The 12,856-nt window shown below is 42.9% G+C and overlaps 1 protein-coding gene across 2 annotated transcripts in view; it reads left to right on the top strand.

The window, feature by feature from the left end:
* The window catches only part of ATP9B (ATPase phospholipid transporting 9B (putative)), a 4,837,291-nt gene that overhangs the window by 514,819 nt on the left and 4,309,616 nt on the right, over positions 1–12,856 (top strand). The gene's annotated exons all lie outside the window — the stretch shown is intronic.

Here is a 12,856-nt window from a genome sequence, read left to right as displayed (position 1 = left end):
TCTAAGCATATTAGTTTTGGTTTTAGCACTTGGGCTTCAGACCATTTACTTTACATTTAAGAAGGTTTTGTGGTCTACACTCTTGTGTACAACTCTCATCAAACCCCCCTCTCCATAAGTCCGCCCAAGTATTCGGAACACTATGTTTGGGCAATTCCCATCAGTTTCTCCTGCCAACCTGGTCGACATGGGCATACTGAGACAGTGTAGCAACTGTCTCATGTTTACTGACAGCCCTTTTATCCTAACATATAATTCTTCTACTTGTGAGAAATGTATTTACATCCGTAACCTGTAAACCATCGTGTGTTGTGCTACAGTCGGTACTCCTGACAAAGAGGAGATTGTCAGCACAAACACCACACCATTGACATCACATAGTCAAGCACAACACACACACACCTATGAAGAGGTCTTCAATAAAAGCTTACCTAAACAGCAGAACTCTCCAAAGCACATTCACAAACATTCCACACACAACACCAAACACATTACATACAGCCAACAACACACAACCCACATTTCATAACAATAAGCCAAACATACTAGTCATTGGCAACTCACTTGTGAGACATACCAATGTCCTCCTCACCAGGCTCGACAAGAAGGTCATGGTAAGGTGTCTGTCTGCTGCCAGAATCCGCCACATCACACACGCACTTAAGTTTCTCCAGAACAAGTACAAGTATGACTCTGTCATTGTCCATGTTGGTGTGAATGACTTGAGATGTACCTCCCTGGACTATATGAAGAGATACATGTTTGAGCTCTGAGTTATGTGTCCCAGGCAGGTATGACCCTAACCCTAAGCAGCGTCCTACCTTCTACAAGAATGATACCACAATACCAAGAAAAAGTCATTGACTTCAACAATTGGCTTAGTTTCTGGTGTCATTCCAAAGGGAACCAGTATCTGTCTGCCTGGGATGACATGGTTGACAGGTATCGATGCTTTGCCAGAGATGGCCTCTTCCTGTCACCCCTGGAATTGTGGATCCTGGCCAAGGCTCTTGCCTCCTCCGTTGTACCTTTTTTAGGCAATGTCCCAAAGACAAGTCTTCCAACATAAAAGATCGGTCAAAAAGCAAATTGCAGGTCATGCTGCTTAATGCTAGGAGCCTTAACCTGAAAATGCACTCACTGGAGGCTCTCCTTGCACTGGAAGATGTTGACATCTGTGCAGTCATGAAAACTTTGTTCAGGGCTGCAGTGAGTACCCTACCTTACCAGGCTATACCTTATTCTACACATTCTGACCCCAAAATGAGGTCAGGAAGACTAAGGTTGGTGGAGTTTCCATCTTCATTAAGACCAGGTACACCTCCAGACTGGTTTCCCAGCATGACGCACTGGAACTACTCCAGGTGCAATTGACAGTTGGCAAGATACCCATCCAAGTTATAGCCAGCTATAGATGCCCCTCCATGACTCAGGACACCCAGTCCTCCTACCTGGATCTACTTGACTCCATCAAGGTACCCCTAACACCCTAATTCTTGGTGACTTCAACTACCCCATCATAGACTGGGTGAACTATTCCTGCACTAATGCACTCACCCAACGATTCCTTGACGTCATCAGTTCTAACACAATAGACCAGCTTGTGTCATCCTCCACAAGGGGCGATAACATTTTGGACTTGGTTCTCACCATTATGGGCAACTGCTGCACCACTCCCATAGTACGTTCTTCCCTGATGAGATCAGATCATCAGTCGGTCTCATTTGAAGTTTCTGTTCCACCCATCCCCCCTCCCCCAGTCTTAATCAAGCTAAAAAAAACTTCTCAAAAGCTGACTACAACCTCCTAAGGGAGGGTATCTGTAGCTTCACACCACTGCCCACCGCAGAGGATGCAGACAACTATGCTGAGCAGTATGCCAGTGCAGTATATAAGTACTTGTACAACTACATGGACTCAGCTATACCCAATAGAACTAGAACCTGCTCCTCAAGGAAACACAAATTTGTTTGGTGGACATCCTCTCAATAGGCTTTACAACAAAAGGAAAAAACTGTTGTCCAGCGGTAAAAAGGAACAAATTCCAAATTGGAAAAACTCCCTCCTTAGCCTCAACAAGCGATTAGATCACTAGTGAAAACCTCGAAAGCCAGTTTTGAATCGAAACTAGCCTCTGATACAAAGGGAAACCGCAAAGCCTTCTTCAATTACGTTAGGAACCTCCATGGCAAAGCCCCGGTATGATCCAAACTAGTACTTAACGGTATCACTTACATTGATTCTGTTGACTTAGCAGGTTCAGCGCAAATTTCACCTCCCTGTCCCCCCCAAAGACCCTTTTAACATCCCCAATACTTGTCCCGCACCTCACATCTCTGTAGATCAAGTGTTAAAGGCCCTATCCAAGGCAAAGAACACAGCTTCCATGGGAGCTGATAGTATCCCAGGCTGTATTCTGCACCATCTCCAGCAAGAACTAGCTTCACTATTGAGCACCCTTTTCAACCACAGCCTAAGTACAGGCTTCATTCCATCAGCGTGGAAAACTACCATTGTCATACCCATGCACAGAGGTGGTGCCACATCTGACCCTGGAAACTATCGCCCCATTAGCTTGACAAGTCTGATCTGTAAAGCTTTGGAGCATATTATTATGGAACACTTAAACAAGAACATAGGCAGTCTCCAAGCACTTGACCCCACCCTGTTCGGATTCATCAAGGGCAGATCTTGGCTGTTGAATTTGGCTGACTTCTTTGAGAACATCACCAAGGCCCTGGATGAGGGAAAGTCAGTACATACAGCTTACCTTGACTTCGCCAAGGCCTTTGACACAATCCCCAACTCTGGCATCATTGAAAAGCTAACACAACTTGGCGTAAATCCCTGTCTTATCAGGTGGATGGTCAGCTGGCTCACTGACAGGACCCACAAGGTCAAAATAGGGGTCTTTACCTCTGATAGCAGACCTGTCTCTCTTGGAGTTCCCTGGGGATCTGTCCTGGGACACTTACTGTTTGGTATCTACTTCTCAGAGGTCCAGACAAAGACAAAAGGCCTGTGGCTAGCCAATTTTGTGGATGACTGTAAGTTGGGTGCTGTCACTGACTTCCCAAATGATGTTAACATACTGCAAGAGGGTCTCACAGCAACTAATGACTGGTGCCAAAGTAATGGCCTCAAGTTAAATACAAAAAAATTTGTCATCATACCATTCGGCAAAAACATGGGCCCTGTTGATTGCCACATTAATGACAACCCCTTAAGCACACAACCTGTGGTGAGAGACCTGGGTACTCAGGTTGACAATCTCACATTCGACCGTCATCTAGCAGCAGTGGTCAGAAAAGCCTTTTACTTGGTGCATCTCATAAGTAAAGGGATTGCATCCAGAAAAAAAGGAGGTTATTACCTCTCTATACTCCTCCCTCATTAGACCAATAATTGAGTATAACTCCCCGTTTGGTATGTACCTCTCCAAACGTCTGCACCATCTGGAAAGGCCACAGAAATACCTCACAAAGAGAATTCATGGCTTCCAACACCTGTCCTGTGCAGACAGGCTCAAATCACTATCATTCTACTCAGTATCATACAGATTGCTCAAGGTGATCTGTGTCTTGCCTACAAGGCAGTCTTGGACCCTGCCTTACTAGAGATGCTCCATATCTTTAAGTCTAACTCCTCATGCATTACCCGCTCAAACGGCCTGAATCTAATGTGTGACATCAACAAAACCTGCTGGAGTGGGTCTCCCAGGAGGCTACCCCATCTCTGGAATAGACTTTGCAAGCACGTCAAACAGAATACCTCGCTAACCCTCTTCAAGCACAGCCTTGATGAGTGGATTGAAACCACAAATTTGTCCCAGGGGTTCCACCTGTGTCCCTCATTGACAGGGGTTATGGGTGCTGACTGAAGTTTCTTTTTTGGGGATAAACTCTTGGCTAGGCTTGTAAGGGCTCCAGGGCCATTAGCCTAGTAACCTACTGTGATCCTGTGAACCAGTTGTAGTTTTCAGATGTTCCATTTTCTCTTCATAAAATTTTTTTTGAAAAATCTTTTGCATTTCTCATCAGTGTGGTGTATGATTTGTTTGCAAAACGATACACTGTTGGTGTCTGACAATACATTTCACACTCCTCTCTGTTATAAATAACACCACAACTCATATAGATAACATATTTTCAAACTGTTAAGCATAAATGTAGGAAAAATTACTTGTAGTATTGAATCACTCAGTATAAGCCTGGCTTAAATGCCTGATCTCAAAATCAAGGGAGGTCTTAAACTGCCCATTTTCTGACTCTGATGTTGGGCTTGCAGATTACTGAACATTGAGGAGGGGGTCTCCATCACATTATCGAAACCACAAAAGGTGAAATACCTCTTCATCAACCCTTATTTGTCGAACATGAATCCATCAAATGATGACTACCTTGAAAATATTTCCCACGTTGGCCAACCTGTACTAACTGCAATAAAAACAGCAAAATGTAAAATCCACCCTGGCGGGGGGCTATGCCCCCTGACTAAATATACCAACTCAGAGATTGCACTACAGTGGGGAAAAAGGCAAATTCCCTATGATGGCCCACTGTTTACTTTCCCTGGGAAACAGCTCATGGAAACTATTGCCTCAGATCTCGTTTGCCGCTGGTGACTGGATTTGGGTTCTTTGTTCAGAGACCTTACTGCATATCAATGTTCTAGAGATGAGAGCAGTGCACAACATGTCTGTTGTCTGGTACATCAAATTTCACAGTGCATTTTATTGGCTTATCAAGCTTCAGAATATCCTTCCATGATGGCGCCCAAGATTCAGGTAGCTGGGGACTCTGTCCTTCAGCAGATTAAGAGTTTGACAAATAGCGGTTGATGGGGCATATATCACATAGTCGAAGTTACGTAACTTCGAACACCTAATGGTCGAACTATTATGTTCGAAGTTACATAACTTCGGCTACCTAAAAAAAAAAACACAACGGACAGCAAGCAAGCCGCCCTGCACCCCCCACGTGAGGGGCTTCGCATCCCACAACCCCCGCTACTTAAATATACCAACTCCGAGGTCACACCACATTGAAGTGAATGGAAACCTCCGCCTGTGGATATTTCCATTCACACTCTTGAACTTTTACAAATTCCAACATATAGTCTTGACCATATATGTTTCGAACCTGTAAAAGTTTGATGACGTGATAGGAATCCCAGTTCATGATGTGGTATTTGACCTTTTGGGTTTTCGACAATCTGATATAGACTTAGATCGGGGTCATGTGAAAGATGATAGTTGGATCTCAGGCTGAATAAACATAAATGTAAGCAGGCTAGTTTCCTCATTTTAGATTGCAAAATTTCCAAAATAAAAATCAAAGTTACATTATCAGATAAATTGCTAAAGTAAAACCATTCATATCTTTCTATCCTGAGAGTAATGTTTATTAAATATTTTACAATGAGTATGACCAAATCAATGATTATCATGATTCTTCCCTTATCTAGTGTAGTGTAATATTGCATCACTAGACAGTGAACTTGTAAAGGTAATGTATAATCTAAAGAGTAGTTTACTTTTTAATGGGAATGCTGTAAACTGCTACCAAGATATCCAAATGAGTTTCAAAATATGGAAAAAAGTAATGTAGTTTGTTTGATACATTCAACAAAAGGGTATTCTTAGTTTTATCTGTAATTCTGGAACTTACTGGTTTACTCTGGAACACACTATTGACTTGAAACCCACACTATTTTGATGTAGTCATCTCCCCTCTGTTCTCTGAATAATAGTATCGGCCACGCACACACTGTTTGCTGTCATTTCTTCCATTTGATATTCTGTTATTAAACAAAACATTTTACATTTGTGTTTGTCTGATTTGCTATTTGTTCTGTTTGTAAGCCGTTGTGACTTGGGATGGTATTCATTCTAATCATCATTGCCTAAATTTTCTTAACTTCCCTTCATAGAGATTAGCAGATGTATATGAATTACTAGCCAGAAGTTCACCACACAGAACATATGAAGGCCACTTGCTGAGATCCACTCCTGAGACATTGTTGTAAGAAGTCTATCTGGTTAATTGTTGGTCATTTGTCTTTCCCACCTGTAAAACCCTCCTTGACTCACTGGCAATGTTGAACCACTCTGGATCACAGGATTTGTCACTCAGTACCTGCCCTTTCTTCCATGCCAAGGAGCACACATAATTTCCCCTCCTAGACATCAAACCATGCATATTGCATGAGTCCTAATGGGGGTTTAAAAACATTAGGAACTTTCACAAGAAGGCATGAAACACTAGAGGGATTTGTCCTGCTGGGCTGATCCAGACACCTTCCTACCCTCCGCTAGGTTGTTTTATATATTCTCAGTGAGGTTCATCCAGTTCTGTGCAGTTAGAGCCCAAATGTTACCCAGTAAAAACAATATGCTGTGTTATGGTAAAGCTTGCATGGTGCTCTTAACCCTTTTGCCACTTACATGCATTGTTTGATCTTTGAGCATAGCTGACCACTGCCACCATTACAAATTTCAGTACCCACTGCTGGTTCTTCCATTTATTGGTGCAAGAATTCTATGAATTTTAGCATATTATATTTTTTAACGTCACCGCCCCCACCAAAAAAAGGAGCTATATATTCAAGCACTTACATGTAATTAAAGTCCACTGTTCTTAATGATTCTTAGGCACATTTTAAAATGTATTTTCAACATAGAAAAACAAAAACACCTTGCTACACCTAATGTTTATTCTTTGGCTAACTCTCATTTCATACTCGTATGATATTCATTCATATATGGGTTTTCTCAATCAAAGTACAGTTACAACTGTACATAAATTAGAATGGAGAGATGTGAGATGCTACAGGAACTAAAAATATCTCACATCAGTGCAAGAGGAGTAAGGAACATTGCTTTATCCATAACTGTCTCAGTCTGTGCTAACCAGAAATCCTGGCTTTTTCTTATACCTTGTTAAAACGTAATAATGGTGATTTGAAGTTGTCATGTCTGCAGCAAGCTACAGTAACTTCAGGGAAGATAAGAAACATAAAGAGCTAGTGATGTTAAACTTCTCTGCTGGACAGAATTCATTTACTTCCAATTGGAAACTCAAATTCCATATTATAAGAAGTGTTGGCTGATCTTGTTACATAGAAATGTCTGTAAGGCTAGGGTGTTCTAATTCTGTATTGAATTATGTTAACGTCCCAGTGGTGGCAAGGTAGTGCTTTAGTAGTCAATAGTAACAACACATTAGTAGTATAAAAAAGGCTAATGGCCTAGTTGTACTAACCCTGTCAATAAAGGATGGATGGATAGATAGATAAGTAAATAAAATAAATAATACTCATTTGTTAACCAGGTAGGCCCACTGGACATAAAGTCCCTTTTTAGAGGTAACCCTGAGGCAATGTCTGGTTAAGTGACTTGCTGAAGGTCACACATTAAGAAAATGAGAGATGAGGGAAATAAATCCTGTAGCACAAGAACAACAGCTCACAGTCTTAATCGTCTTTGCCATCTGTGGAAGTTTAGTTTATTTCCCATTGTGCAGGTGCTGACGTTAAACTGCTTGTAGATGATGCCATGCTTCACTTCAGTACGGTCTTTCTGAGTATTCTAAATAACATGGACCCCACTATACACAAGACAAGTTAAAGCCATACTACTGCTCTGGACCATATACGTAAGGTGAATTAAGGCCATACTAGTACCCTGGATCACATACATAATATGAATTAAGGCCATAATTCTATCCTGGATCACGTACACAATGTAGATTAAGGCCATACTACTACTGTGCATCACTCCTGAAAGTCAAATGTCATGACACATCAAGAGCATATGTGATCTTTCTGTTGAAAGTTTTATGTAAGAATCTGAATGTGGCACACTTATTACCATTGATGGACTAGCCACAGTTATGTCAGCAATTCAGAGAGAGTCTAAAACAGTTGTAAACACTTGCTGTAACCAGGACATAAATTAGCATCCTCACCTTTTCCTTATGTTCGTGTTTCACTGTTGCAGTCATTACACTTGGGTTATCCTGCTGGCAGGCTACCTGCAGTCAGCCCGAGTTCCAAAGTCTAGGTCCGGCGTCGGTTAATGTTGCCACTTCCCTGACGTCAGTGCGCCAGGGGTATAAAAGATGCAACCGACCCCATTTTCCTGAGTCTTTCTTGCCGCGCGGTGCCCGAAGCAAAAGCAGTTCGCAAGTGCCGGTCGGCCGACTCCTGAGATTTTTGAAATAGAGTGTCAGAACCGAAGTCTTCAATAAAGCTAAGTACCCTGTTGGGGAAACTTTTTCGTGCTCCAGACCGATGTCAGTAAAAGTTAACAATTGTATTTCTTGTGGGAAGCAAATACCTCATAAGGACTTTCACTCTTACTGTATTCCGTGCCTAGGCCCTGACCACGACGTTACTAGTTGTCAGTTTTGTACTAGATTCAACAAACGCACTATTAAATGTCGGTTTGATTTTGCTTTTCATTACTTTGGCCAAAGATTTAACTATATAATGCCGTCAGAACAACCGATGAGCGGAATTCATAAAAAACACAAAGACAAGGAAAAGGACAAGCATCCGATGTCCAAAACCGACGACGAAGCCTCTTCTAGGCCAGTCGCCGGTTTTCAGTGAGGCGCTTTTGCAGTCCCTGACACCCACTACCTCAGAGCCACAGGCCGTGTCCGACTCCCATGTGGAGACAACTAGGCCTCTGGATACTCAAGGTATTGGGCCTACGGAAACTATTCCCTCAGATGGATCTGGAGCCGCTGAGCAGGCATCGGCTTCTGAGGGTGTTTTCAGACCTTCACAGCTTACTATTAAGTCCTCTGCAGCAGCCAAGGTACAATCAAAGACACCATTAAAGACAGCATTCTCCTGGACAGTCATCCATGCCAAAGAAACAGATGCTTAAAATGGCCAAAGACTTAATTACTTTGATCAGGGGTTCCTATCCCCCTCCTGATAAAAGGCCTAGGCAAGACACTGACTATGATTCTTCTGACCAGGTTTCTATTTCCTCTGATTCCTCTTCAGATCAGGGCTATTCTCTCCCATTCTCTGAGGACTCTGATGCTGAAGAATCTATACCTTCAGCCTCTCCACCTGAGGATTATTCTTTTGGGGAAACTGTGCACACCATGAGGGAGCATTTCCACTGGGAGAGCCAGGATTATTCAGAATCAAGAAAAGGCTCAGGGATTTTCTTTTACTGCCTCAGCATAGGCCCCTGGCTATCCCCCCTGTGCTTGATATTGTTGATGACGTTTTTCCTGAATCCAGTCTGTCTCCTGATTCTTTACCCCCTGCACCAGTCAAGCCAGACAGGTATTACAGGGTCCCTGACTCTCATAAATTTCTTTATAAAAACCCTGCTGCTGACCCAGAAACAATTTCTCAGGGTCCCAAAGGGGGGTTAAGGCTTCCACTGCAAAAAACCCTGTCCCCTCTGATAGGGATTCTAGAGCTCTCGATAGATGGAGGAAAAAAGTTTACACTTCTGCTACTTTAGCTGTAAGGCTTTAAACTGCCAGTTTCACATGCTTAAATACCAACAGTACCTCATGTCTTTGTTAAAACAGAAAATGCTTACAAGCTCAGAAAATCCTGACAATAAGGAAATGCAGGAATTATTTCATGCAGCTGAACAAGTGGGAAAGCATACTCTGCAATGTGGTTTTGATTCATTAGAGGCTTCTTGCAGAGCCACAGTTACAGGCTCTGTCATTCGAAGGCATGCTTGGTTGAAAGAACAAAGTTTACCTGAACATGTTAAAGTAAAATTATTGGATGCTCCACTACAGCATGATACTTTGGTGTTAAGGCAGAAGAGGTGTTAAAGAAAATGGAGGATAAAGCAAAATCTATGCAGACAGTAAAGGATTTCTTACAGGTTCAACCACCTAGGTTTAGTAGAAACTGGCCTTCAAAAAATTGGTCCTTTCAGGTGTCAAACAGACCACAAAGAGGCAGATCTCAGCCCCAAGGCTCCAGTAGACCTAAACAATGGGGGGTGCTTCTGCCCCCAAAGAAGGAGAAGACAGATCACAACCTTACAGGAAACAGTCCCAATGACTTCCCTCTACAAAGGCCAAGCACTTACCTTTTGGCAGCACTCCTAGGGGGAAAGCTAGCACTTTTCATGCAAAATTGGCACATAATCACCCAGGATAAATGGGTACTGAATATAGTTTCTCAAGGTTACAGTTTCCACTTTCACACCCTTCCAAAATCAAAAGGTATGCCGGACCTGCCACAAAACCAATGGGCAGAGGCACAAAAGGAAATTGCTGCTCTCATGGACATGGGAGCTATTCAAAGAGTACCACAGCAAGAACAGGGACAAGGATTCTACGCAAGACTTTTCCTGGTACCCAGAAAGGACAAAGCCTGGAGACCAATATTGGACTTGTCAATCCAAAATACTTTCTTGGATGTTCCAGAATTCAAAATGTTAACACTGCAGCAACTTCTACCCATGCTGGGCAAGAAGGCATGGCTAGTTACTTTGGACCTCAAGGAGGCATACCTGCATGTCCCAATCAGACAATCTTGTAGAAGATACCTCTGATTCATAGCTGGCTCAATGCATTACCAATTCTCTGCACTGCCCTTTGGCTTATCTACTGCGCCCAGGGTCTTCACAAAATGCCTGGCATCAGTAATTGCATTTTGCAGACAAAGAGGAATTCAAATATATCCCTACTTGGACGACTGCCTTATTCAAGCAGAGAGCAAGGACATTCTACTAAAACATCTGGCATTAGTAAAAAGATTACTGATTTGCCTAGGGTACACTGTAAACGAAAATAAATCAAAACTAATGCCCTCTCAAGAGATAGTATTTCTGGGTGCAAGCTTAAATACAACTGCCCAGATGGCTTATCTCACGCCAGACAAACAAAGGCAACTGACTCAATACTTTCAAATAATGGCAACAAAGACCCAGCTCCCTGCAAGAAAAATTCTGCAGGCCCTGTGTTTCATGGCATCCTGCATTCTACTAATTCCATATGCAAGACTGCATATGAGGAAACTACAATGGTATCTAAAAAGTGTTTGGACTCAACATTGCCACAGCCTCGAAACAATAGTAACTATAATTCCCTGTCTACAACAGGAGTTTATATGGTGGTCCTGGGACTGTCACCACAACAAGGGACAGCCTTTCACCTTGCCCACAGCCAGGCAGACAATAACAACGGATGCATCGGATTATGCCTGGGGGCACACATGGCAGGAAAATGTATTCAGGGCACGTGGCCCAAGGAACAAATGCATCTTCAATCAAAAAGAGATGCTAGCTGTACAGAATGCCCTGCCAGCCTTCAAGGATCTACTACATCCAGGACAACTATTACTAAAGACTGACAACACCACAGTTATGTGGTACATGAACAAGCAAGGGGGCACACATTCCTACCCCCTCTGCAGGCAAGCCATGACTTTGTGGAACACAGCAGTGACCTATCAAGTACATCTGCAGGCACAATTCCTGCCAGGAAAGAAAAATACACTGGCAGACGAACTAAGCAGAAATCTCATGGATCCGCACGAATGGAAACTAAATCCACAGGTCTTTAGCATGATAACAAGGAAATGGGGATGCCCAGACATAGATCTTTTTGCCTCCCCTCACAGCTGCCAACTACAGAAATTCTGCACAAGGACTTATCACTCACATGCATGGAAAGTGGATGCTCTTTCATTCAGCTGGAAAACCCTGACAGTTTATGCCTTCCCTCCACTGCCTCTTCTTCCCAAGGTACTCCTAAAAGTCAGACAAGAGAAGCCAAAAATGATCCTGATTGCCCCACACTGGCCACGCCAGCACTGGTACCCAATCCTAAAGAACTTGTCTCAAGGCCCAGCCTGGCCTTTACCTCAAATTCCTCATCTACTGACTCAACAAAACAACCATATTCTACGCAGTCAACTCAGAACCTTAAATCTGGCTGCATGGCAGATAATATAGTCACTCAGACCACACCTCTCTCTAAAGCTGTAATGGATGTCATTTTAAAAGCCAGGAGGCCCAGTACTAGGAAATCTTATGCAGAAAAATGGAAGAGATTCTGTGCTTGGAACCAGGCACAAGGACTTGAACCACTTATTCCAAATATACCTCAGATTTTACAATACCTAACTGAGATGCTGGACAAAGGCCTATCCTTTTCATCTATTAAGATCCATGCCTCTGCCATGTCAGCTCACTACAATACGGAACCTCCTATTTTTTCGCATCCACTACTAAGACAGTACCTCAGAGGGGCAAAAAACATAAGACCCCCAAGGAGAGCACCAATGCCTACTTGGAACTTCAATTTTGTTTTAGAAAAACTCACACTGCCTCCTTTTGAGCCAGCCGACACAGCTGATATAAAATTCCTATCATGGAAAACTGCTCTGCTCCTAGCAGTAACTTCAGCAAGAAGAGTCCCAGAGTTACAGGCATTAATGTCAGTGGAACCTTTCATCATTTTTCATCAGGACAGGGTCTCTCTAAGGACAAACCCAACGTTTATGCCAAAGGTGGTTTCCAGTGTGGCTCTTAACCAAACCATTCATTTGCCAACTTTCTATCCAAATCCCCAGAATAAAGGGGAGAGACTTCTGCACACTTTGGACATAGACAGCTACGATTCTTCTTGGACAAAACAAAAGCTTTCAGAAAAACTGAGCAGCTGTTTGTAGCTTATGCTGCAGGATCACAAGGAAAGCCGTCTCAAAGCAGACAATTTCAAAATGGATAGGACACTGCATTCGCTTCTGCTATGCACAACATGGCAAATCAGTGCCAAAGGGCATTAGGCCACATTCTACCAGAGCAGCAGCTTTTCTCAGAGGAGTACCAACCAAAGACATTTTAGAAGCT

This window comes from Protopterus annectens, chromosome 3.part1, assembly GCF_019279795.1.
Source record: "Protopterus annectens isolate FY-2018-M chromosome 3.part1, PAN1.0, whole genome shotgun sequence".
NCBI lineage: Eukaryota > Metazoa > Chordata > Ceratodontiformes > Protopteridae > Protopterus > Protopterus annectens.
Note: the sequence above shows the minus strand (reverse complement) of the source record. Positions and strands in the feature narration are given on the sequence as shown.